The sequence below is a fragment of the Coregonus lavaretus genome (genome assembly GCF_964263955.1).
Source record: "Coregonus lavaretus genome assembly, chromosome: 24".
Taxonomy (NCBI): domain Eukaryota; kingdom Metazoa; phylum Chordata; class Actinopteri; order Salmoniformes; family Salmonidae; genus Coregonus; species Coregonus lavaretus.
This window is the reverse complement of record NC_140011.1, coordinates 6,843,554-6,871,288: the sequence shown is the minus strand read 5'-3', so window position 1 is coordinate 6,871,288 and position 27,735 is coordinate 6,843,554. Positions and strand designations below refer to the sequence as shown.

The 27,735-nt window shown below is 42.9% G+C and overlaps 1 pseudogene across 1 annotated transcript in view; it reads left to right on the top strand.

Annotated features, from left to right (window-relative positions):
- LOC311099580 (calcium/calmodulin-dependent protein kinase type II subunit beta-like) overlaps nt 1-23,873 on the top strand; it is a 51,008-nt pseudogene extending 27,135 nt beyond the window's left edge. The window contains exons 14-21 of the transcript XR_014615708.1: nt 6,475-6,509; nt 19,207-19,266; nt 20,260-20,298; nt 20,853-20,898; nt 21,790-21,865; nt 22,300-22,394; nt 22,665-22,904; nt 22,997-23,873. The product of XR_014615708.1 is annotated as a calcium/calmodulin-dependent protein kinase type II subunit beta-like (transcript). The remainder of the gene's footprint in view (nt 1-6,474; nt 6,510-19,206; nt 19,267-20,259; nt 20,299-20,852; nt 20,899-21,789; nt 21,866-22,299; nt 22,395-22,664; nt 22,905-22,996) is intronic.
- Nucleotides 23,874-27,735: the final 3,862 nt, after the last annotated feature.

Sequence of the window (27,735 nt, the reverse complement as noted above, 5' to 3'; positions counted from 1 at the left end):
TTCTGCAGCGATACGCCACCCTGTCTGGTTTTGGCTTAGTGGGACTATCATTTGTTTTTCAACAGGACAGTGACCCTCAGCATATGTGGGAACTCCTTCATGACTGTTGGAAAAGCATTCCAGATGAAGCTGGTTGAGAGAATGCCAAGAGTGTGCAAAGCTATCATCAAGGCAAAGGGTGGCTACTTTGAAGACTCTAAAATATAACATATCTTCATTTGTTTAACACTTATTTGGTTACTACATGATTCCATATGTGTTATTTCATAGTTTTGATGTCTTCACTATTATTCTACAATGTAGAAAATAGTACAAATATAGAAAAACCCTTGAATGAGAAGGTGTGTCCAAACTTTTGACTGGTACTGTGTGTATATATATATACACACACACACATAGTCAAAAGTTTGGACACACCAACAAATATTTTAGATTTTATATTCTTCAAAGTAGCCACCCTTTGCCTTGATGACAGCTTTGCACACTCTTGGCATTCTGTCAACCAGCTTCATGAGGAATGCTTTTCTAACAGTCTTGAAGGAGTTCCCACATATGCTGAGCACCTGTTGGCTGCTTTTCATTCACTCTGCGGTCCGACTCGTCCCAAACCATCCCAATTGCGTTGAGGTTGGGGAATTTTGGAGGCCAGGTCATCTGATGCAGCACTCATCACTCTCCTTCTTGGTAAAAAATAGCCCTTACACAGCCTGGAGGTGTGTTGGGTCAATGTCCTGTTGAAAAACAAATGATAGTCCCACTAAGCCAAAACCAGATGGGATTGCGTATCACTGCAGAATGCTGTGGTAGCCATGCTGGTTAAGTGCCTTGAATTCTAAATAAATCACAGACAGTGTCACCAGCAAAGCACCCCCACACCATTAAACGTCCTCCTCCGTGCTTCACTGTGGGAACCACACATGCGGAGATCATCCGTTCACCTACTCTGCGTCTCACAAAGACACGGCGGTTGGAACCAAAAATCTCAAATTTGGACTCATCAGACCAAAGGACAGATTTCCACCGGTCTAATGTCCATTGCTCGTGTTTCCTGGCCCAAGCAAGTCTCTTCTTATTATTGGTGTCCTTTAGTAGTGGTTTCTTTGCAGCAATTCCTGAGTGGCACAGCGGTCTAAGGCACTGCATCTCAGTGCTTGAGGCGTCACGACAGACCCCCTGGTTCGATTCCAGGCTGTATCACAACCGGCCGTGATTGGGAGTCCCATAGGGCGGCGCACAATTGGCCCAGCGTCGTCCGGGTTTGGCCGGTGTAGGCCGTCATTGTAAATAAGAATTTGTTCTTAACTGACTTGCCTAGTTAAATAAAGGTAAAATAAAAATGAAGGCCTGATTCACACAGTCCCCTCTGAACAGTTGATGTTGAGATGTGTCTGTTACTTGAACTCTGTGAAGCATTTATATGGGCTGCAATCTGAGGTGCAGTTAACTCTAATGAACTTATCCTCTGCAGCAGAGGTAACTCTGGGTCTTTCTTTCCTGTGAGAGCCAGTTTCATCATAGCACTTGATGGATTTTGCGACTGCCTTGAAGAAACTTTCAAAATTCTTGAAATGTTCCGTATTGACTGACCTTCATGTCTTAAAGTAATGATGGACTGTCATTTCTCTTTGCTTATTTGAGCTGTTCTTGCCATAATATGGACTTGGTCTTTTACCAAATAGGGCTATCTTCTGTATACCAACCCTACCTTGTCACAACCAAACTGATTGGCTCAAACGCATTAAGAAGGAAAGAAATTCCACAAATTAACTTTTAACAAGGCACACCTGTTAATTTAAATGCATTCCAGGTGACTACCTCATGAAGCTGGTTGAGAGAATGCCAAGAGTGTGCAAAGCTGTCATCAAGCTGTCAAAGGGTGGCTACTTTGAAGAATCTCAAATATAAAAAACACTGATTGAAGTGGATTTAACAAGTGACATCAATAAGGGATCATAGCATATTATTATTATTATTATAGCTTTCACCTGGATTCACCTGGTCAGTCTATGTCATGAAAAGAGCAAGTGTTCTTAATGTTTTGTACACTTAGTGTGTATATACAGTGCATTCAGAAAGTATTAAGACACCTTCCCTTTTTCTACATTTTGTTACGTTACAGCCTTATTCTAAAATGGATTAAATAAAACATTTTCCTCATCAGTCTACACACAATACCTGATAATGACAAAATGAAAACAGGTTTTTAGAAATTTCAGCAAATGTATAAAAAATCCTAAACAGAAATACCTTATTTAGATACGTTTTCAGACCCTTTGCTATGAGACACGAAATTGAGCTGTGGTCCATCCTGTTTCCATTGATCATCCTTGAGATGTTTCTACAACTTCATTGGAGTCCACCTGTGGTAAATTCAATTGATTGGACATGATTTGGAAAGGCACACACCTGTCTATTTAAGGTCCCACAGTTGACAGTGCATGTCAGAGCAAAAACCAAGCCATGAGGTCGAAGGAATTGTCCGTAGAGCTCAGAGACAGGATTTGTCGAGGATCAGATGTGGGGAAGGGTAGCAGAAAATGTCTGCAGCATTGAAGGTCCTCAAGAACACAGTGGCCTCCATCATTCATAAATGGAAGAAGTTTGGAACCACCAAGACTCTTCCTAGAGCTGGCCTCCCGACCAAACTGAGCAATCGGGGGAGAAGGGTCTTGGTCAGGGAGGTGACCAAGAACCCGATGGTCACTCTGACAGAGCTCTATAGTTTCCTCTGTTTAGATGGGAGAACCTTCCAGAATGACAACCATCTCTGCAGCACTCCACCAATCAAGCCTTTATGGTAGAGTGACCAGACAGAAGCCATTCCTCAGTAAAAGGCCTGTGACAGCCCGCTTGGAGTTTGCCAAAAGGCACCTAAAGAATCTCAGACCATGAAAAACAAGATTCTCTGGTCTGATGAAACCAAGAACTCTTTGGCCTGAATGCCAAGTGTCACGTCTGGAGGAAACCTGGCACCATCCCTATGGGGAAGCATGGTGTTGGCAGCATCATGCTGTGGGGATGTTTTTCAGCGGCAGGGACTGGGAAACTAGTCAGGATCGAGGCAAAGATGAACGGAGCAAAGTACAGAGAGATCCTTGATGAAAACCTGCTCCAGAGCGCTCAGGACCTCAGACCTGGGCGAAGGTTCACCTTCCAACAGGACAACGACCCTAAGCACACAGCCAAGACAACGCAAGAGTGGCTCTGGGACAAGTATCTGAATGTCCTTGAGTGGCCCAGCCAGAGCTCAGACTTGAACCCGATCTAACATCTCTGGAGAGACCTGAAAATAGCTGTGCAGCAACTCTCCCCATCCACCCTGACAGAGCTTGAGAGGATCTGCAGTTACGAATGGGAGAAACTCCCCAAATACAGGTGTGCCAAGCTTGTAGCGTCATACCCACGAAGACTCGAGGCTGTAATCGCTGCCAAAGGTGCTTCAACAAAGTACTGAGTGAAGGGTCTGAATACTTATGTAAATGTGATATTTCTGTTCTTTCTTTTTTTTTACTGTTTTTGTTTAATAATTATGGGGTATTGTGTGTAGATTGGGGGGGAACTATTCAATCAATTTTAGAATAAGGCCGTAACCTAACAAAATGTGGGGGTCAAGGGGTCTGAATACTTTCAGAGAGAGAGAGAGAGAGACTACAGAAAGATTAATAAACCTTCCTTAAAGAAATGCAAGCACTAATGAGTATCTATGTGTGCGTGCATATGTGTATGATCCTACTGTAATGTAAAGTGTTTGCCTTGGTAGCCTCTAGTGGGTGCAAGATCTCATCTAGGCTTAATGTGCTCAGCTGGAAATACACTCGTGTCCCCCGGTGACCGGTTCTTACATAAAACATCCTCCATTCAGGCTGCAAAGGCATCGGTTTCCACCTTAACTAGCTTTAATGGCGTGCCGCTGGGAAAAAAAACGAGTTAAATATGCATACTCTCTTAATACAGTTGAAGTCGGAAGTTTACTTACACTTAGGCTGGTGTCATTAAAACTCATTTTTTCAACCACTCCACAAATGTCTTATTAACAAACTATAGTTTTGGCAAGTCGGTTAGGACATCTACTTTGTGCATAACATAAGTAATTTTTCCAACAATTGTTTACAGACAGATTATTTCACTTATAATTCACTGTATCACAATTCCAGTGGGTCAGAAGTTTACATACACTAAGTTGACTGTGCCTTTTAAACAGCTTGGAAAATTCCAGAAAATGATGTCATGGCTTTAGAAGCTTCTGATAGGCTAATTGACATTTCTGAGTCAATTGGAGGTGTACCTGTGGATGTATTTCAAGGCCTACCTTCAAACTCAGTGCCTCTTTGCTTGACATCATGGGAAAATCAAAAGAAATCAGCCAAGACCTCAGAAAAAGAATTGTAGACCTCCACAAGTCTGATTCATCCTGGCGAGCAATTTCCAAACGCCTGAAGGTACCACGTTCATCTGTACAAACAATAGTATTCAAGGATAAACACCATGTGACCACGCAGCCGTCATAACGCTCAGGAAGGAGATGTTTTCTGTCTCCTAGAGATTAACATACTTTGGTGCGAAAAGTGCAAATCAATCCCAGAACAACAGCAAAGGACCTTGTGAAGATGCTGGAGGAAAGAGGTACAAAAGTATCTATATCCACAGTAAAACGAGTCCTATATCGACATAACCTGAAAGGCCGCTCAGCAAGGAAGAAGCCACTGCTTCAAAAACCCGCCATAAAAAAGCCAGACTACGGTTTGCAACTGCACATGGGGACAAAGATAGTACTTTTTGGAGAAATGTCCTCTGGTCTGATTAAACAAAAATAGAACTGTTTGGCCATAATGACCATCGTTATGTTTAGAGTAAAAAGGGGGTTCTTGCAAGCCGAAGAACACCATCCCAACCGTGAAGCACGGGGGTGGCAGCATCATGCTGTGGGGGTGCTTTGCTGCAGGAGTGACTGGTGCACTTCACAAAATAGATGGCATCATGAGGAAGGAAAATGATGTGGATATATTGAAGCAACATCTCAAGACATCAGTCAGGAAGTTAAAGCTTGGTCGCAAATGGGTCTTCCAAATGGACAATGACCCCAAGCATACTTCCAAAGTTGTGGCAAAATGGCTTAAGGACAACAAAGTTAAGGTATTGGAGTGGCCATCACAAAGCCCTGACCTCAATCCTATAGAAAATGTGTGGGCAGAACTGAAAAAGCGTGTGCGAGCAAGGAGGCCTACAAACCTGACTCAGTTACACCAGCTCTGTCAGGAGGAATGGGCCAAAATTCACCCAACTTATTGTGGGAAGCTTGTGGAAGGCTACCCGAAACGTTTGACCCAAGTTAAACAATTTAAAGTCAATGCTACCAAATACTAATTGAGTGTATGTAAACTTCTGACCCACTGGGAATGTGATGAAATAAATAAAAGCTGAAATAAATCATTCTCTCTACTATTATTCTGACATTTCACATTCTTAAAATAAAGTGGTGATCCTAACTGACCTAAGACAGGGAATTTTTACTAGGATTAAATGTCAGGAATTGTGAAAAACTGAGTTTAAATGTATTTGGCTAAGGTGTATGTAAACTTCCGACTTCAACTGTATAACACCATTTTCCACCACCATTTCCTGATCTTCGGACGACTTCCGGATGTTGCACACAGTGTTCAGGCAATCAGGTTGCAGCAGTCTGTTGTTTACCCCTGGCTGACCGCGGGGCGCAACGTCAGGAAGTACCATTACCCACTCTAGCAAGGTGGTGGAAAATTGTGTTTTATTAAGAGAGTACGCATATTTTAACAAAATAATTTTGCCAGCGGCGCACCATTAAAGCTAGTTAAGGAGGAAACCGATGCCTTTGCAGCCTGAATGGAGGATGTTTTATGTACAAACCGGTCACCGGGGGACAGGAGTGTATTACCGGCTGAGCACATTAAGCTTAGACAATAGTGGAGATCTAGCAGCTAGTAAAGTGTGCGTTCATCATCATTTGCATGGTGCTCCGTACTGTATTATATTCCTGTATTATATTCACGGAGTGGAATCCCCTAATCTGAATTAATCCCACCTGCCTCGGAGATTAACAAAGCCATTATTATACACCTGCTTCTCCATTCCATATTCCCCTGCCTTTTCTCCCCTAATCCCCTGTGTGTGTGTGTGTGTGTGTGTGTGTGTGTGTGTGTGTGTGTGGTGGGGGGGTGGGGGATAGGGGTATTGAGGGAGTATAAAATATAGTTTCATTATAGAGTAGGTCGCTGTTGTCACACAGTGAGAATGTGTGTGTGTGTGTTTATAAATGTTAGGGTTCGGTGTGTGTGTGCATGCTAGCAGACTGAGAGTTCAGTGTGTGTGTGTTAGCTAGCTAGGAGTAAGATAGGTATCGACACTCGTGCGTGTGTATGTTTGAGGTGTGTTTGAGTAAAAGAGTGTGTATGATGAGTACTTTACCCTCTGAGAGTGTGTTCTCAATCTCCTTTGCAGCCAAGAGTCTCCTCAACAAGAAGGCTGACGTCAAGGTAAGACGCAAAAACACGTGTATCCTCCCCTCTCCTCTCTGTTCTCTGTTCCCTCTCCCCTCTCTCCTCCTCCTGCAATTGACAGTGTTGTGTCGTGTTTTGTGGGCATGCTCTTTGGGTGTGTGTGTTTATTCTCACTCTTTGTGTACACTGGGCATTCTGTCTGTGTCGTGCGTGCGTGCGTGTGTGTGTTTGTTTGTGTGTGTGTGTGTGTGTGTGTGTGTGTGTGTGTGTGTAGCCTATTAGTCTGACTTTCCAGCATAGTCTGATGCGCTCTAGCTACAGTGAGGGGAAAAAAGTATTTGATCCCCTGCTGATTTTGTACGGTTGCCCACTGACAAAGAAATGATCAGTCTATAATTTTAATGGTAGGTTTATTTGAACAGTGAGAGACAGAATAACAACAAAAAAATCCAGAAAAACGCATGTAAAAAATGTTATAAATTTATTTGCATTTTAATGAGGGAAATAAGTATTTGACACCCTCTCAATCAGAAAAATGTCTGGCTCCCAGGTGTCTTTTATACAGGTAACGAGCTGAGATTAGGAGCACACTCTTTTTCTGGGAGTGCTCCTAATCTCAGTTTGTTACCTGTATAAAAGACACCTGTCCACAGAAACAATCAATCAATCAGATTCCAAACTCTTCACCATGGCCAAGACCTAAGAGCTCTCCAAGGATGACAGAGACAAGATTGTAGACCTACACAAGGCTAGAATGGGCTACAAGACCATCGCCAAGCAGCTTGGTGAGAAGATGACAACAGTTGGCACGATTATTCGCAAATGGAAGAAACACAAAAGACCTGTCAATCTCCATGCAAGATCTCACCTCATGGAGTTGCAATGATCATAGGAACGGTGAGGAATCAGCCCAGAACTACACGGGAGGATCTTGTCAATGATCTCAAGGCAGCTGGGACCATAGTCACCAAGAAAACAATTGGTAACACACTACGCCGTGAAGGACTGAAATCCTGCAGCGCCCGCAAGGTCCCCCTGCTCAAGAAACCACATATACAGGGCCGTCTGAAGTTTGCCAATGAACATCTGAATGATTCAGAGGAGAACTGGGTGAAAGTGTTGTGGTCAGATGAGACCAAAATCGAGCTCTTTGGCATCAACTCAACTCGCTGTGTTTGGAGGAGGAGGAATGCTGCCTATGACCCCAAGAACACCATCCCCACCGTCAAACATGGAGGTTGAAACATTATGCTTTGGAGGTGTTGTTCTGCTAAGGGGACAGGACAACTTCACTGCATCAAAGGGACGATGGATGGGGCCATGTACCGTCAAATCTTGGGTGAGAACCTCCTTCCCTCAGCCATGGCATTGAAAATGGGTCGTGGATGGGTATTCCAGCATGACAATGACCCAAAACACACGGCCAAGGCAACAAAGGAGTGGCTCAAGAAGAAGCACATTAAGGTCCTGGAGTGGCCTAGCCTGACTCCAGACCTTAATCCCATAGAAAATCTGTGGAGGGAGCTGAAGGTTCGAGTTGCCAAACGTCAGCCTCAAAACCTTAATGACTTGGAGAAGATCTGCAAAGAGGAGTGGAACAAAATCCCTCCTGAGATGTGTGCAAATCTGGTGGACAACTACAAGAAACATCTGACCTCTGTGATTGCGACAAGGGTTTTGCCACCAAGTACTAAATCATGTTTTGCAGAGGGTCAAATTCTTATTTCCCTCATTAAAATGCAAATCAATGTATAACATTTTTGACATGCGTTTTTTCTGGATTTTTTTGTTGTTATTCTGTCACTCACTGTTCAAATAAATCTACCATTAAAATTAAAGACTGATCATGTCTTTGTCATTGGGCAAACATACAAAATCAGCAGGGGATCAAATACTTTTTTCCCTCACTGTATGTAGTTAAAATGTTCCATTCATGTGGACTGACCTGATCGCACAGAGGTCAAACCAAACATACGGTATACATATAACGTAAACTGTTCTTTTTTTGTGACCAACTTTTTATTTACAGTGGGGGGAAAAAGTATTTAGTCAGCCACCAATTGTGCAAGTTCTCCCACTTAAAAAGATGAGAGAGGCCTGTAATTTTCATCATAGGTACACGTCAACTATGACAGACCAAATGAGATTTTTTTTCTCCAGAAAATCACATTGTAGGAAATAAGTATTTGGTCAATAACAAAAGTTTCTCAATACTTTGTTATATACCCTTTGTTGGCAATGACACAGTTCAAACGTTTTCTGTAAGTCTTCACAAGGTTTTCGCACACTGTTGCTGGTATTTTGGCCCATTCCTCCATGCAGATCTCCTCTAGAGCAGTGATGTTTTGGGGCTGTCGCTGGGCAACACGGACTTTCAACTCCCTCCAAAGATTTTCTATGGGGTTGAGATCTGGAGACTGGCTAGGCCACTCCAGGACCTTGAAATGCTTCTTACGAAGCCATTCCTTCGTTGCCCGGGCGGTGTGTTTGGGATCATTGTCATGCTGAAAGACCCAGCCACGTTTCATCTTCAATGCCCTTGCTGATGGAAGGAGGTTTTCACTCAAAATCTCACGATACATGGCCCCATTCATTCTTTCCTTTACACGGATCAGTCGTCCTGGTCCCTTTGCAGAAAAATATCCCCAAAGCATGATGTTTCCACCCCCATGCTTCACAGTAGGTATGGTGTTCTTTGGATGCAACTCAGCATTCTTTGTCCTCCAAACACAATGAGTTGAGTTTTTACCAAAAAGTTATATTTTGGTTTCATCTGACCATATGACATTCTCCCAATCCTCTTCTGGATCATCCAAATGCACTCTAGCAAACTTCAGACGGGCCTGGACATGTACTGGCTTAAGCAGGGGGACACGTCTGGCACTGCAGGATTTGAGTCCCTGGCGGCGTAGTGTGTTACTGATGGTAGGCTTTGTTACTTTGGTCCCAGCTCTCTGCAGGTCATTCACTAGGTCCCCCCGTGTGGTTCTGGGATTTTTGCTCACCGTTCTTGTGATCATTTTGACCCCACGGGGTGAGATCTTGCGTGGAGCCCCAGATCGAGGGAGATTATCAGTGGTCTTGTATGTCTTCCATTTCCTAATAATTGCTCCCACAGTTGATTTCTTCAAACCAAGCTGCTTACCTATTGCAGATTCAGTCTTCCCAGCCTGGTGCAGGTCTACAATTTTGTTTCTGGTGTCCTTTGACAGCTCTTTGGTCTTGGCCATAGTGGAGTTTGGAGTGTGACTGTTTGAGGTTGTGGACAGGTGTCTTTTATACTGATAACAAGTTCAAACAGGTGCCATTAATACAGGTAAAGAGTGGAGGACAGAGGAGCCTCTTAAAGAAGAAGTTACAGGTCTGTGAGAGCCAGAAATGTTGCTTGTTTGTAGGTGACCAAATACTTATTTTCCACCATAATTTGCAAATAAATTCATTAAAAATCCTACAATGTGATTTTCAGGATTTTTTTTCCTCAATTTGTCTGTCATAGTTGACGTGTACCTATGATGAAAATTACAGGCCTCATCTTTTTAAGTGGGGAACTTGCACAATTGGTGACTGACTAAATACTTTTTTTCCCCACTGTAGTTTTGTAATTTTTATTTTACAGGGGGGGGGGGGGGGGGTTACAGGTACAAAAACAATCAAATAAATGCATACAAAGAACCCTGACCCATTCCCCACTCAGTCCCTATCCACCCGCCCGTATCATGCCTCTCCACCCGGAAACCATGCTTCCCACCCCGCCTTCCTTGACTAGCACAATTAATTCTAATGTTATAACTTCTAATAGTAACTGTATCCGCTGGTTAAATGGCAGAGAGAGGTGGTTGCCATCTTAGAATTTAAAAAAAGTCACAGCAGTGCTGCCTTTCAGCAGTAATCTTCTCTGATTGATTGAGAGATTCAAGGGGCTATCATCGTTAAGTAACATAATAGATGGAAAGTATTGAATATTTAAATTCATGCACTTCAAAATGAATGTTGTAACTTTGCCCCAGAAGCATTTACAGTGCCTTCAGAAAGTATGCACACCCTTTAACTTTTTCCTCATTTTGTTGTGTTACCGCCTGAATTTAAAATTGATTCAGTTGAGAATTTGTGTTTCTGGACTACACACAATACCCCGTAATGTCAAAGTGGAATTATGTTTTTAGATTTTTTTTTACAAATTAATAAAAATGAAAAGCTGAAATGTCTTAAGTCAATAAGTATTGATACACCAGTATCCCTTTGTTATGACAAGCCTAAATAAGTTCAGGAGTAAAATATGTCTTCACAAGTCACATAATAAGTTGCATGGACTCACTCTGTGTGCAATAATAGTGTTTAACATGATTTTTGAATGACTACCTCATATCTGTACCCTCTACATTATCTTTAAGATCCTTCAGTCGAGCAGTGAATTTCAAACACAGATTCAACCACAAAGACCTATTGGGAGATGCGTAAACATTTTTTAAAAAGCAGACATTGTACATCCTTTTGAGCATGGTGAAGTTATTAATTACACTTTGGATGGTATATCAATACACCCAGTCACTACAAAGATACAGGCGTCCTTGCTAACTCATTTGCCGGAGAGGAAGGAAACCGCTCAGGGATTTTACCATGAGGCCAATGGAAGCCTGTACAGAATCAAAATATTCCAAAACATGCATCTTGTTTGTAATAAGGCACTAAAGTAAAACTGCAAAAAATGTGGCAAATAAATTAATACAAATACAAAGCGTTATGTTTGGGGCAAACAACACATTCAAGCATGGTGGTGGCTGCTTCATGCTATGGGTATGCTTGTCATCAGCAAGGACTAGGAGGTTTTTTAGGATGGAAAGAAACGGAATAGAGCTAAGCACAGGCAAAATCCTAAAGGAAAACCTGGTTCAGTCTGCTTTCCAACAGACACTGGGAGACCAATTCACCTACAGCAGGACAATAACCTTAAACACAAGGCCAAATATACACTGGAGTTGTTTACCAAGATAACATTGAATGTTCATGAGTGGCCTAGTTACTGTTTTGACTTAAATCTATGGCAAGACTTGAAAATTGCTGTCTAGCAATGGTCAACGGGATACCAAGGTCATATTTTTCCATATTCTGTTTCAGTTTAAGCATGGTTCAGATTCAATTAGATCTGTGGACCATACTTTTTTAATGGCTAGCTCAGAATATGAGCTTTCCAAAAGTTGTTATATACACTGCTCAAAAAAATAAAGGGAACACTTAAATAACACATCCTAGATCTGAATGAATGAAATAATCTTATTAAATACTTTTTTCTTTACATAGTTGAATGTGCTGACAACCAAATCACACACAAATTATCAATGGAAATCAAATTTATCAAGCCATGGAGGTCTGGATTTGGAGTCACCCTCAAAATTAAAGTGGAAAACCACACTACAGGCTGATCCAACTTTGATGTAATGTCCTTAAAACAAGTCAAAATGAGGCTCAGTAGTGTGTGTGGCCTCCACGTGCCTGTATGACCTCCCTACAACGCCTGGGCATGCTCCTGATGAGGTGGCGGATGGTCTCCTGAGGGATCTCCTCCCAGACCTGGACTAAAGCATCCGCCAACTCCTGGACAGTCTGTGGTGCAACGTGGCATTGGTGGATGGAGCGAGACATTATGTCCCGGATGTGCTCAATTGGATTCAGGTCTGGGGAACGGGCGGGCCAGTCCATAGCATCAATGCCTTCGTCTTGCAGGAACTGCTGACACACTCCAGCCACATGAGGTCTAGCATTGTCTTGCATTAGGAGGAACCCAGGGCCAACCGCACCAGCATATGGTCTCACAAGGGGTCTGAGGATCTCATCTCGGTACCTAATGGCAGTCAGGCTACCTCTGGCGAGCACATGGAGGGCTGTGCGGTCCCCCAAAGAAATGCCACCCCACACCATGACTGACCCACCGCCAAACCGGTCATGCTGGAGGATGTTGCAGGCAGCAGAACATTCTCCACGGCGTCTCCAGACTCTGTCACGTCTGTCACGTGCTCAGTGTGAACCTGCTTTCATCTGTGAAGACCACAGGGCGCCAGTGGCGAATTTGCCAATCTTGGTGTTCTCTGGCAAATGCCAAACGTCCTGCACGGTGTTGGGCTGTAAGCACAACCCCCACCTGTGGACGTCGGGCCCTCATACCACCCTCATGGAGTCTGTTTCTGACCGTTTGAGCAGACACATGCACATTTGTGGCCTGCTGGAGGTCATTTTGCAGGGCTCTGGCAGTGCTCCTCCTGCTCCTCCTTGCACAAAGGCGGAGGTAGTGGTCCTGCTGCTGGGTTGTTGCCCTCCTACGGCCTCCTCCACGTCTCCTGATGTACTGGCCTGTCTCCTGGTAGCGCCTCCATGCTCTGGACACTACGCTGATAGACACAGCAAACCTTCTTGCCACAGCTTGCATTGATGTGCCATCCTGGATGAGCTGCACTACCTGAGCCACTTGTGTGGGTTGTAGACTCCGTCTCATGCTACCACTAGAGTGAAAGCACCGCCAGCATTCAAAAGTGACCAAAACATCAGCCAGGAAGCATAGGAACTGAGAAGTGGTCTGTGGTCACCACCTGCAGAACCACTTCTTTATTGGGGGTGTCTTGCTAATTGCCTATAATTTCCACCTGTTGTCTATTCCATTTGCACAACAGCATGTGAAATGTATTGTCAATCAGTGTTGCTTCCTAAGTGGACAGTTTGATTTCACAGAAGTGTGATGGACTTGGAGTTACATTGTGTTGTTTAAGTGTTCCCTTTATTTTTTTGAGCAGTGTATTATAGAGATCAGTCCTTTTGGGGGCCCAGATAATGTTTTTATCAATCCCATCATTGGATGTTTCGGTAGTTGGGTTTCCCAAAGGACTCCATAGGCCAGCATAGCTGACCTAAGTTGTAAATATAGAAACAGGAGTTGTCTGGTAATGTGTATGTGTCTTTCAAATTTTTGAATGTTCTCAAACCATTACTGTCCATGGGTACGGATTCCACATTTGTACCATTGGGGTGGTGCAAAAGGCCGCTCTCCAGATCACAAGGCGTTATAGCGAAATATTGGCGTATGGGCATGCCATGCTGATTCCCAGTTACATTGTTTTTCAATTTTGCACCAAATAGAAATTGTGTGAACATAATCTGTTCTATAGAATTCTAAAGAGTTTTTTAGATGGGTGAAAAATGAAAGTCGATGGAGTCTCATCAGCCTCAAAGACGGATTCTGCTGGCATTGGTACGCTAACACACACACAGCATAGGATGTACACCCAGATTACACACACTAAACAGTATCCCAGCCAAATATTTCACCTGTGACCTTTGAACTGAGGGCAGAGCTGTCAGGTGTATAACCCATCCTCAACCTCTAATCTCCATCTTTCTCCCTCCATCTCTTCTCCCTCCATCTTTCCCTCTTTCTGTCCCTCCTCTCTGTCCCTCCCTCTCTCTCTCTCTCTCTCTCTCTCTCTGGGTGGCAGGGTGCTAATCTCAGATTATTTCTCTCTCATGATTAATCTGTCGTTATGTAATCTTTCTCTGCACAACCCTCTGCACTCCCTTCTTCCCTCCCTCTCACTCTCTGTTCCTCTCTCTCTGACTCTGCAAACAACACTGGAGCTACAGTGCCTAGTGAAAGTCTACACACCCCTTGCACAGTTGTCACATTTTGCTGCCTTCAAATGTAATAACAAAAAGTTTAAAATGAAATGTTTTACCTACTGATCTACACAACCTGCTCCACATTTTCAAAGTGAAAGAACAAGTATAGAAATGTTTCTAAATTAAAAGCCCAGTGCAGTCAAAAACGTGATTTCCTGTTTTTTATATACAGTACAGGTAACTGCCAAAATAAAGGAAACACTTCAGTAAATGAGGTATACTCTGGCTGCATTTAGACAGGCAGCCCAATTCTGATCTTTTTTTCACTAATTGGTATTTTGACCAATCAGATCAGCTCTGAAAAATATCTGATGTGATTGCTCAAAAGACCAATTAGTGGAAAAAAGATCAGAATGGACTGCGTGTTAAGTACAGTGCATTCAGAAAGTATTCAGACCCCTTGACTTTTTCGACATTTTGTTACGTTACAGCCTTATTTTAAAATAGATTAAATTGTTTTTTCCCTTCATCGATCTACACACAATACCCCATAATGACAAACCAAAAACTGGTTTTTATAACTTTTTGCAAATGTATTAAAAATAGCTCTAGGAAGAGTCTGGGTGGTTCCAAACTTCTTCCATTTAAGAATGATGGAGGCCACTGTGTTCTTGGGGACCTTCAATGCTGCAGAATTTTTTTGGTACCCTTCCCCAGATCTTAGCCTCAACACAATCCTGTCTCAGAGCTCTAAGGACAATTCCTTCGACCTCATGGCTTGGTTTTTGCTCTGACGTGCACTGTCAACTGCGGAACCTTATATAGACAGGTGTGTGCCTTTCCAAATCATGTCCAGTCAATTGAATTTACCATAGGTGGACTCCAGTCTCATAGCAGAGAGTCTGAATACTTATGTAATTAAGGTATTTTTTAAATATATTATTTTATACATTTGCAAACATTTCGAAAAACATGTTTCGCTTTGACATTATGGTGTATTGTGTGTAGATTGCTGAGGATAATAAAAAAAAAATCAATTTTAGAATAAGGCTGTAACATAACAAAAAGTCAAGGGGTCTGAATACTTTGTGAATGCACTGTATATTGAAATCAGATGCTTTCACACAGGTGTGGTTCCTGAGTTAATTAAGCAAATAACATCCCATCATACTTAGGGTCATGTATAAAAAGGCACAGTTGCTTATTATTATTTTGGCTACCATGGCTAGAAGAAGAGATCTCAGTGACTTTAAAAGAGGGGTATCAAAGGCGCATTGCGGGTTTAAAGGTCCAATGCAGCCATTTTTATTTAAATATCTAATTCTTTCTAGGTAACAATTAAGTACCTTACTGTGATTGTTTTCAATGAAAATTGTAAAATATAAACTAAAATAGCTTCTTAGCAAAGAGCAATTTCGAAAGCAAGAATTTTGCTAGGACTGTCTGGGAGTGGTCTGAATGAGGAGGGGGAAACTGAAAACTAGCTGTTATTGGCAGAGAGGTTTGGAACTCTCTTACCTGGGCGGCAGGTAGCTTAGTGGTTAAGAGCGTTGTGCCAGTAACCGAAAGGTCGCTGGTTCTAATCCCCGAGCCGACTGGGTGAAAAATCTGTCGATGTGCCCTTGAGCAAGGCACTTAACCCTAATTGCTCCTGTAAGGATAAGAGCGTCTGCTAAATGACAAAAACATTTTTAAAAAACTATTTGTGATGTCACCAGGCAGTCCAAAACTCCATCCCAATCCATCCTAACAGGCTAAATCTGAGGCAGTCTTTTCAAACAACTCTTACAATAAAAGGGCATTATCATCCTTTTCACAATTTCATAGTATTATTGCAACCTCATATGTACTGGAGTGTTGGTCAGGATCAAAATCAATATTAAAGGAGCAAAGCCCAGGTCTTTTGAATACCGAACCCTGGGATAGAGTTGTATTTTTCAGCGGGACAATAAACACATTTTTATGCAAAAGACTCACCAGAATGGCTTTCCAAGAGTGTTCCTGAGGGGTCCAGTCTCAGTCCTGACTTAAATCTGCTTGAAAATCAGAGACAAGCTTTGAATATTGCTGTCCATCAATGACTCCCAACCCAGTTCACTGAGCTTGAGCAATTTTGACTAAAACAATGGATATACAGTATATTGCCCTAAAAGTTGTGCAGAGTTGGTAGAATCTTCTTCAAAATGATTTACAGCTGTAATTGCTGCCTAAGGTGTTTCCACCAAGTATCTGGGGTGAGAAGACATACGCAATCAAGACATCTTTGTTTTTTATTAGTTTTTTATTTTGAAAATGTTCTATAATTTTTCCTTCACTTTGAAAATGTGGAGCAGGTTGTGTAGATCAATAGGGAAAAAAATCAAATTAAATAAATTGTTAGATTTAATTTTAAGGCAGCAAAATGTGACAACTGTGCAAGGGGTGTGTAGACTTTCACTAGGCACTGTACTTGGGTTCAGAACACAAGCACACACACACACTATATCTCCCTATGAGCAGCGGGCGGTTGTAATCTCTCTCTGTGCAGCCCAGCAACTAACAGTAATGGACAAGGACCACTTACTCTACCTCTCTCTCTCCCTCTCTCTGTCTGAATCACCCCTTCATCTCTCATCCTCTCCACCCCTCTCTCGCTCCATCACTCCATCCAAATCCTCCCACACCTACAGACCCCCACCACTCTCCACCACATCAAGGATGAAATGGTTTCACCTACACTGGGATGTGTGTGTGTGTGTGTGCGTGTGTGTGTGTGCGTGCTGTCGGATGGGAATACTACTCTTGCTGTGTGTCTGAACTTTGGGAACCAGGAAGACAGAAATAGAAGCTACAATATCATCCGCTGCACCTCTGGCGTCGCTTAGCAATCATCTCAATACACACACACATACGTTTTTTCTAATATTCTTGCTGTGAGGCAGTATTCTACATCCACTAGTTATATATCCACTCCATTTATATCCACCATATAGGAGCATAATCGAAGTGTCAGATCTCTTACATTTGAATGATTATGAGTTTGATTATTTAATTGTTTCTAAATTGTTCTAGGATCATTTGTGTAACTGTAAATCATTCCTTTTTACATACAATCCACACTCATCCTCAGCATTCTTCACGTCCCTTATGGTGTTCATCTCTGTCTCACTCTCTCCTCTCCTCCATCTCATCACTTCATCCAGAGATGGAAATCCAGCCCCAAAGTTCAGACCTTGGTGAGGATATCACTGTATCCCCCTTTCCCCCCTCTTCTCCTTTTCTTCTCTCTCTCTCTCCACCTCTTCTCCTCTCCTCTTCTTCTCTCTCCACCTCTTCTCTTTCTCCCTCCTCCTCTCTCTCCATCCTCCTTTCCTCTTCTTCCTCTCCTCTTCTCCTGTCTTCCTTCTCTATCACTCTTTCGATTGTCTCTTACTCATCCTCTCTTCATGGGTCACGTCTCAGTGATTGCTCATTCAGACACAGTCCACCTGAGAGTGTGTGAGAGAGACAGACAGATATGCCAAGTTGCATTGTTACGGTTGTGACATGACAAGCTATTATCCGACTTGGTATGAGGGGCTAGCCATTCTCCCAAACACATAATCGGTTATTGTGTGTGTGTGTGTGTGTGTGTGTGTGTGTGTGTGTGTTTCCTCTCTCTTTTCTACTCTCTAAAGTGTCTGTGTTCTGGTTTATGTTGTTGGTCTTGGTCAAATATTCTACGTTTCAGGTTCCACCAAAACTCCTGATATGCGTTGATATGATTGATGGAATTGGATCGCGGATGTAAGTGGTGGATGAAGAGACCTAATCCAATTCACCTCTAAACCATTTGATCCATTTAGCTTCCAGTTGATCAGACTTGTGGGTAAACAATGTTATATGAGCTGTAGGTTGTCTATCCATCTCTGCTCAATCACTTCTAATACTGCCACACTCTAACCATGCCCTCTGATAGGCTGGCTGCACACTAACCAGACCCTCTGATAGGTTGGCTGCACACCCACTGACTCACAGTATTGATCCTGCCCAGTATATCAGTCCATTGGGGTTGAATGAGTCCATTTCCTGATAGATATAGACCACAGTCATATTAGCCTCAGCGGGGTCATAAACAACCGGATGTTCCGGTTTTCAGGGGAAATGGAAGAAAGAGCCTGTGACACGACTTCCGTTTTTGGACGTTAATAAGGCAACATTCCATCTCAACTCCTCCTCTACATTTACTGGCTTGGTTGAACAGTGCAGAAGAGAACATCCCACAACAGTTTTCTTTTATTCTCGTCAAGACCAGAATGTGGGGGATCTATTTTCAGGCTGCTACGTTAGGTTATAGCCATGTAGACTTGGATCTGATATAACTTCTAGTATATTTGAGAGAGAGAGATGTGAAAGATAGTGGCTTATTTATTATTTAGAGGTAGAGGTTGTCCCTTGGCACAGATATAGGAGTAGGTTTCACTCCCTAAATCCTAAACTTAAAGACGTCCTTCAGCGATTTCTGAACTTTTACTGTTGAAAAGCAATATCCCAAGTATAGATACAGTATAGAACACACACTAAAGGGTAAAAAAAATATTTTTTTTGACAACTGCAAACTTTAAGGAGTTGGTCTGATGGGAATCCGTAATGTCATCGGCCTCCCCCCTTGCTTGAGGAACAACAGAGGAGCAATAGAGAACAGAAGAGGAAAGGCCCACCCCCCACTTGTGCTATGTCGTGACATACCTGGACCACCTATTGAGATGTGTCTTTATTTGAATACATCTGGTGTTAAATGAGGTGAAAAGGAGACTGGAGTGCCACTAACTGTTAAGGGGGAAATTGCATAACTGACCTTAGATCATAGGGTCTAGTCTAGTGGCAACGTCATCATACTCTTTCTTTTTTTTTTACAGATATATAGATAGAAGTGTAGATGGAGAGATAGATGAAAGGAACAGGGTGTAGAAAGTGAGTGACGGAACAGGGAATCTAACCGCTGCCTTCAGGGGCATAATATGTGGTCCGGGCGTGGCAGCGTAACCACAAGACCAGCCTCCGGCATATACACCTTATTTCTAACCTCACCCACATCCTTACACCCAGACCTCTCACTTTCCATGTCTGTTGTGCCATATTTTAACCCATTGTCTTTTCTGCACCGCTGCAGCCTAACAGCACGAGAAACAGCACAGTCACCAGCCCCAAAGGAACCCCCTCTGCTGCACTGGTACACTCCTCCTTTATATATCACTCCATCTCCCTCTGTTTCTATTCAACTTTATTCTCTATTTGTCTCTGTCAGTCTCAATTTCCTCTGTGTTTTTGTTGGTCTGTATCTGTTTTTCTCTCTGTCTCTCTCTCTCTCTGTCTCTCTCTCTCTCTCTCTCTCTCTCTCTCTCTCTGTCTTTGTCTTTGCCTGTCTTAACCCCTCATCACCTACCTGTCAGTAGCGGTTCAGTGTGATTCTTTGCATGTGTGGTTTTGTGTGTGCGACTGTGTGTACATGTCATGGTCAGTCAGATTGTAGTAGCTTTCAGGTGCCATCATCGAGTAGCTACCATGACTAACTGGTTGAAGCGCAGTCACCAGCCATTGCCCTGTGACATTTGGTCTATTTGTGGGTGATAGTGTTGTTGTGTGTCACTCAGGTGTATGTAAATCTGTGTTCTGTTCGGTCTAGTTTGAACTGTGGTCCTCTGTAGCTCAGCTGGTAGAGCACGGCGCTTGTAACGCCAAGGTAGTGGGTTCAATCCCCAGGAACACCCATACACAAAAAAAAATGATGCACGCATGACTGTAAGTCGCTTTGGATAAAAGCGTCTGCTAAATGGCATTTTCTTTCTTTCTTTTAAGAAGATATCCACAACGTATGACCTCCTGGAAGATATGGGTGCTGGTTGACTTTGGGGTTTGATGTGGGTTCATTTTAGGTTCTTGCCAGTGTGAGAATGCGTGGCTATGTGAGACTAGTTTTGTGATTTAGTTTTCTTAGAGGAATTCTTCAAATAACCATTTCCTTCCTTCCATTAACCCTTAGATTTCCCCCTGTGAAAGGGTTATCAATCTCTTTCTCTTCCTTAAATGTAACCAGTCTCTTCTTCTCTCTCTCTCTCCCTCCATATCTCTTTCTCTCTCTTTTTTCTCTGCTCCTACAACCCTGCTCTCGAGCATCCGTATTTCACCTCTTATGTGTCATACCTTTCTCTCTCTCTCTCTATAGGAGCCTCAGACCACTGTTATCCATGTGGATAGGAACAAGGTACATCCTTCTTCCATCCCTCCATCATTTTCTCTACTCCTTTCAGTCCTCTCATCTTTGTCTTCTCTTGCTGGTGTTTTTAGCGTGTGATAGCCCATGCGTGCTTGGATGCGCACGTGTGTGTGAGTGAGTGTGTCAGCGGGCATGCCTGCATGCGTGTCTATCATGACTCCTGGTTGGGGAGTGTTTTGTGGGTTGTAGGTCTGGTCTTTGTGTTTTTTTTTAGGTCTGGTGTGCCTGCATTCCACAGTCATACAGACCTGGGAACAGCAGCTAAATATAATCACACTGACACAAAACTACCCACACTACATTATGTGGAGATATATTGTCCACTATCGCCACCTTTTGGAATTAAATGGAACTGGGCTCTGTTGCGCCATGTCTTGCAAACTCTGGTGGTTTAGACTGGTATAGATCCCTGCATGTATGGGACAGCACACTGGATGTGTGTCATGTTTAAGGTGGACGGCGGGCGAATGTTCTGTTTTGGGTTTGTGTGCGTGTGCGTCTGCATTGATGTGTGTCATTGACAGGTCTCTCTGTGTCTACAGGACTCGTCTGACAGCAACACCACTATTGAGGACGAGGATGTGAAACGTGAGTCTGACACACACACACACACACACACACACACACACACACACACACAGAAAAGAGGGAGAGTAAAGAGGGAGGAGAGAGGAAGGAATGGAGAAAGAGAGAGGAAGGAAGGGCATATTAGGATGTAAGTATAAGCTCTACTGCTGGGCTACTGAAAGAGAGCAAGAGCGAGGGATGGGGGGAGGGGTAGAGGGAGACGGACCTTCCCTGGTAAGTCTTATCTAGGGACGGGAATAGCATGATGAGCTCAACGTGCCACACATCAAATGAGAGAGGGTAGAGGAAAGGAGAAAGGGGGGGAAAAGAGAGGAGAAAGCGACACAAAAGAGAGGAAGAGAGTAAAAGAAAGAAAGGAGTTCTTCATTGAGGATGAAATACTTTTCCTGGGAAGGTTCTAGTGACTGTAGCCCAGTGAACTATATCTGGTCGAGTCTTTCTATTGGAGAGGTCTTCATTCTGCGAGGCCCTGCTTATACCTCTATGGAGCCCTGAGTGGCAGGACTGTACGTTATGGGTGAGTGTGTATACCATGCTAGGAAAGGGTGTGTGAGTGTACTTATACGAGGCTCAGAGGATGAGAGAGGGAGATAAGAGAGAGCGATAAAGAGAGAGAGCGATGAATGAGAGGATTTACCAACATGAATAGCAAGCCGTCTGGTGAGTAACTCTGCTATGACAACAACCCTCACTCTGTAGTTGAGTTCTGAGTTACACAATGCAGTGTGTGTTTGTGAGTGTGTGACTATGTTGGTATGTGTGAGTGTACACAGTATGTGTGTGAGCTTCTGCTGTGTGTTCAAGTTCAAGAGTGTAATATGTTGTAATGTGTTGCTCAACCGTTTTACTGTCCCGTACCTGCGGCCACTATGTTATTGGTTCACTCTGCAGTGCGAAAACAGGAGATCATCAAGATCACTGAGCAGCTGATTGAAGCTGTCAACAATGGAGACTTTGAGGCCTACGCGTGAGTACACTACAACTCGCAGCCTGAACCTTACCAAATACTACACCTCTGAGGCTGCACCTCACCCCAACACTGCAACTCCCAGCACGCACCTCACTTCACCCTAACACTGCAACTCCCAGCACGCACCTCACTTCACCCTAACACTACAACTCCCAGACTGCACCTCACCCTAATAGTTTCCTCTATATTGTTGTAAGTAGTAAGGTAATTTTCCCAGAGATCAGTGCATTTTAGCTAAGGCAAAATGATGCCCTATTACTCCTAGCCTGCGCCTCACTATAACAAAACAACTCCCATTCGGCACCTCACCATCACCCTACAACTAGAGGTTCTAAACTGAAATTGCTTGGCTGCCATTGTAGCCTAAGCTGTTGTTCTGAGCGGATTTGTTTTGAGCTGATGTGTTGTATTGTGTTGTGTGTTTTCAACAGAAAGATCTGTGACCCATCCCTGACATCATTTGAGCCAGAGGCCCTGGGGAACCTAGTGGAGGGCATGGACTTTCATCGGTTCTACTTCGACAACCGTAAGACAATTATTACACAACCACTACACAACCACTACACAACCATAATAAGACAACAAGTGTAGACAACCGTAAGACAACCACAACACAACCATAAGACAACCACGGCACAACTGTAACAACAAGTGTAGACAACCGTAAGACAACCATTACACAACCACAAACAACAACAGGCACCACAAACAAACCTTTCTCCCCCCCACCACACAACAACTACACAACTATTATACAACCGTAAACAAACCCATCTCTTTCTCCCTCTCCCTCTAGTTCTGTCTAAGAACAGTAAGCCCATCCACACCACCATCCTCAACCCTCACGTCCACCTGATTGGTGAAGACGCCGCCTGCATTGCCTACATCCGGCTCACACAATTTGTCGACGGCACGGGCCGCCCACGCTCCAGCCAATCAGAGGAGACGAGGGTGTGGCATCGCCGGGAGCGCAAGTGGCAGAACGTTCACTTCCACTGCTCTGGAGCACCGGCTGCACCGCTGCAGCAGTGAACTGGTACGCATAAACACACACGCACAAAACCACGTACACTCTCACTCACTCACTCACTGTATACGCGTGTGTGTGTGTGCGCTTTTGTCTTCCAGGAGGAGTAAGAGCCTTCGAGAGGAAAGGGAGAAAGAGAGTTGTAGAGGAAGATGAAGAGAGATGCCTGTCCCCCTCCCACCCCCCACCCCTGCTCCTCCCTCTATCACTGTAGCGCTCTCTAATGGCCAGTGCATGCTACTGCAGCGCAACAACGCACAACCTCAACCCCTCCTGGACACACACACACACACGCGCGCACACACACAAGCTGCAGCAGCGACTGCTACTGCAACCATATCAATCCATTACAAATGCCTACAGACTCAAGCCACCAGTCCTGTATTCAAGCTCTTCCCTCTGCTATAGACCCACCCCTGGCACACATACATATAGGATCTACAGTTTAAATCAAGTGTATTACTGTATTATTATTATTTATATTATTACTATTACTACTATTGTTGTTATTATTATTAGTATTATTATTATTAGTAGTAGTAGTATTATTACTATTATTGCTGCAAGTAAGTTGTTGTTGTTATATTGAAACTGTACAATATCTTTAATGGTCCAGTTGAAACTCTTTAAAGTGGTTGTCCCTGGCTTGTTCTTAAAGACAAGCATGACTTCTCCAGTGTTATTCCCACTGATTATTGTTGAGTTGTGCTCCTCCAGTGAAGTCAAATTTTTACTTCACGCATACCAAAATTAGCTACGCAAAAAGGTGTTACAATTTGCGTGCTTGCATTTTTTCCTGCTTATTTTCATGATGCAAGTACTAAGAACAGACATTTTTCGTAGCTAGTTGCGTACTTGTGTAAAGTTTAAGTTAGGCTTAAGGCTGCTTCCTACCTGCTGTATGAACTGACCACACAATCCACAACAAACCCACTGGATTAGTGTAGTTGTGTGTTTTTCCCCACTGTTTTGCTTGTCTTTTATTCTGAAATATGGAAACCGGCTACCCTCTAATGAACTATATCCTCCCCCACCCCCACCCCACCCCATCGGCGCGAGAAGACGATGCAGCATGTACCTTTCTGTATTGTTGTTCTTATACTTGATTCTCTGAGTGTTGAGCATTGGAAATAATCACTGACTATACCTTACATTTTAAATGATTACACACTATATTGTACAACTACAGTTTAATTGTGGTGACTATAATGCGTTGTTTGCATGAATTTGAAACATGACGATAAATGTAGTGTTGTTGTTCGTTGTGTGGATTTTTTACTGAATGCTGGTGATCTATGAACTCCTATGTCTATTTTCGGAACTTTGTAAAGTGCATCAAAGTATTTTTGTCTGGAGACTATACCGTGATGATGATGATGATAATGATGACATGTGTAATGATGAAGATGATAAACATGCTTTTGTACAGGCTCTACTGCTGAGGCAGAGTGGGTTGGTTGGTTGGTCACTAACAGTGTTTCATATGGTTATTGGTTTGAATTTATTGTGAACAGATTTGGTACCTATATATATCCAGGGGCATCATTTATAAAATGTTAGTACGCATAGATTTGATCATAAATTGTCCGTCTGGAGAAATCCACATCAACGATGTGATGACAATATGCAATTTACATAGATTTTGCATTAAGTTTTGTGATTTATAAATGAAAAGTGCTTTTTTGTGAACAACTATTTATGGGTGTCGACATTTCATCATATTTTAAGAAATGATTGTACAATTGTATGATGGCAGAAATGTAATATAACAAATAAGAACTTTTATAAATGAAGCCCCAGGTCCAGGGGACCCACAGGGTGTGCACTGCAGGCTTTTGTTCCAGCCCAGCACTAACACACCTGATTCACCTAATCAAGGGCTTGATCGTTAGTTGATGAGTTGAATCGGGTGCATCAGTGCTGGGCTGGAACAACAACATGCACATTGTGTGGTTCAGTTGAGTCTACCAGTATGTAATGTCCCTCCGTTCCTGTTGACTTGCCTTGCTTTGCTGTCTGGCAATGCACTTAACCCTAGGGGGAGCCACCATATACACTGAAGCGCTGCACCTTTATCTACAAGGTTTGGAAATTGGGTTAAAAATTAGGGCTTGTCCTAAGACTTGTCCTGGCATACACACACTTTAAGGCCCCAGTCACACACAGGGCCATGCACTTTGTGTCTTTCCAGTAGTCCTTTACCTGTGTAGTCTCAGTAATGGGATCAGTGCTAATCAGGCCTGCTAACACCTTCAGGTTAAGGTCACTCAGAGTGATGGCATTACCTCACACGGTCAATGATGAAATGAAAACTCTGTGCGCGTATATTCATCCTATCCCACTCTAGTTACATAAAGCCAACCGCTCCAGTTTTAGTAGAGTCCTGTTAGTCGTAACCTTCATTTTAAGTCTCCTCTGTAGAGAGTCAACTATGGGCTTGCCATCAGACTCACATCATCCACTTTCACAAGATGAGTTTGTAAATGTGAATCCAATATTTATCTTCTTGGTTCTTCTTCATTGACGATGAATTCTGTTCTTCCAATTAGCATTTCTTGTGTTCTATAACAATGACGTGTGTTGAGGTGTTATACAATATGTTACCAATAAAGAGAACTCCTGTCAGTGCTAAGATCAGCTGTGTCTGGATCTCTTCCTGACACCAAGGGAAACACACACACACACACATGTCCTAAATCATATTGGGAGCAGAATAAGCACTATTGGCTCAAACCTTGTGTGTGTTTTTACACTTCCTCTTCCTGTTATAATGTAGGGAGGTCAAATAATGAAAAACGATCTACCAAATCTATTCATTTTAAAATGTTGATTACTTATCCTTGCCATTATCATTCACCTGATAAGTCAAGATGTGATTTATTTATTTTTTGCTAACGTATGAATTAAAGGTCCCTGGGTCACCGGTTTTCCTGGGAGGGGGTCCCTGGGCAAGAAAAGGTTGAATACCCCTGAAATAGGTCATTGATAAGATAAGCTGGAATGGAACAGTGAATGCCTGACAGAGTTTAGTGTGAGGAACCTGACCATGCCCAGTTTATCACCAATATAAGACAATTAAACTCCTTATTATTCCATATTATAAGCTACACTTGTACACACCTATTTTAATACTTTGTTACTATATCATTATTAAAGGCTACATTGCAAATGTTTTGTAGCACAAAGTTACACTTACTGCTGTTAAAGGTCCAATGCAGCCATTTTTATCTCAATATCAAAGAATTTCTGGATAACAGTTAAGTACCTTACTGTGATTGTTTTCAATTAAAGTGGTCAAAAAGAAACAAAAATAGCTTCTTAGCAAAGAGCAATTTCTCAAACAAGAGAAACTGTCTGTGAGTGGTCTGAGTTGGGAGGGGGAAACTGAAAACTGGATGTTATTGGCAGAGGTTGGAACTTTCTTTTTTATATATTAATTAATTTACCACCTGGTGATGTCGCCAGGAAGGCCAAAACTTCATCCTACCAAAACAGGCTGACATTTCCAGCCGTTCTTTTCAAACAGCTCTTACACTGAAAGGGTATTATCATAATTTTCACAATTTCACAGTATTATTCCAACCTCATAGTGTGGAAGCACATACAAAACACAGGGAAACATTTATGACAGAAAAGCGTATGTTTTTCTGCCCAAATATACATTCCCAGTGGGCGAAAACTGTGAAATGTAGTTGAATCAACGTGGAAAACTGATTGGATTTGCAAAAAGTCATCAACGTAAGGGAATTTCGATTTTTTCCCCCAACGTCTATCTGCAGGCTGCTAGCTAGCTAGGGCACACCGGTAGACGGTGTCCTTCGCCCCCGCCTGCCAAGCACTGCTTTCAAGTTCTGTTAATGTTACGGCGAGGGAAGTAGCTAGCTAGCTAGCTCGGACACTGGTACGCCACAGATAGAACAATTAGACAGATGTTTCACTGGATGTATAAATCTGAAGCATCCGGTTGGCGTTTCCACTCACCACCAAATATGGTGATGAGAGGAAGCCCAGTGGCCTGCAGTGGGTGAAGATGGAGCTAGATGGATTTTGGCCAACATTCTGCTAATTTTCTCATCGATGAATCTCAATAGAGTTCTCTGTTCCTAAAACTAGAATCTGTTATGAACAGAGTGGACTACGTTTTGTAGACTTTACCCTTTATCAACGTTTTTTAAATGGTGTTGTTTAGGAGTGCAAGAGTGAATTATTACTACTGCCTGGAATAGAGATGGCGCTGGAGAAGATGGCTTTGATGCCGTTTTACAGCCCTCTAACCAATTGTACTATTATGTGTGTTTTTTCGCGTTATTTGTAATTTATTCTGTACATAATGTTTCTGCCATCGTCTCTTATAACCAAAAAGAGCTTCTGGATATCAGGACAGCGATTACTCATCTCGTATTGGACGAATATTTTTTCATCAACGAGTCGGACGCGAAGGATATCCTACAGACACCAGACAAGGCCCAAATCCCCGTCATTCGCAGGAGAAAGAGACTGCGATATCGTGGACGTAGGTTGGGGTGCCTTGTAAGGATCCGACGGCGAGCGAGTAAACTGCCTCTTCCATCAATCCTATTAGCCAATGTTCAATCATTTGAAAATAAATTAGATGACCTAAGATTACGGTTATCCTACCAATGGAACATTAAAAACTGTAATATCTTATGTTTCACAGAGTCGTGGCTGAACGACGACATGGACAACATACAGCTGACGGAATATATGCTACATCGGCAGGATAGAACGGCTGACTCCGGTAAGACAAGGGGTGGCGGTCTGTGTATATTTGTAAACAAACAATAGCTGTTGCACAAAATCAAATACTAAGGAAGTCTCG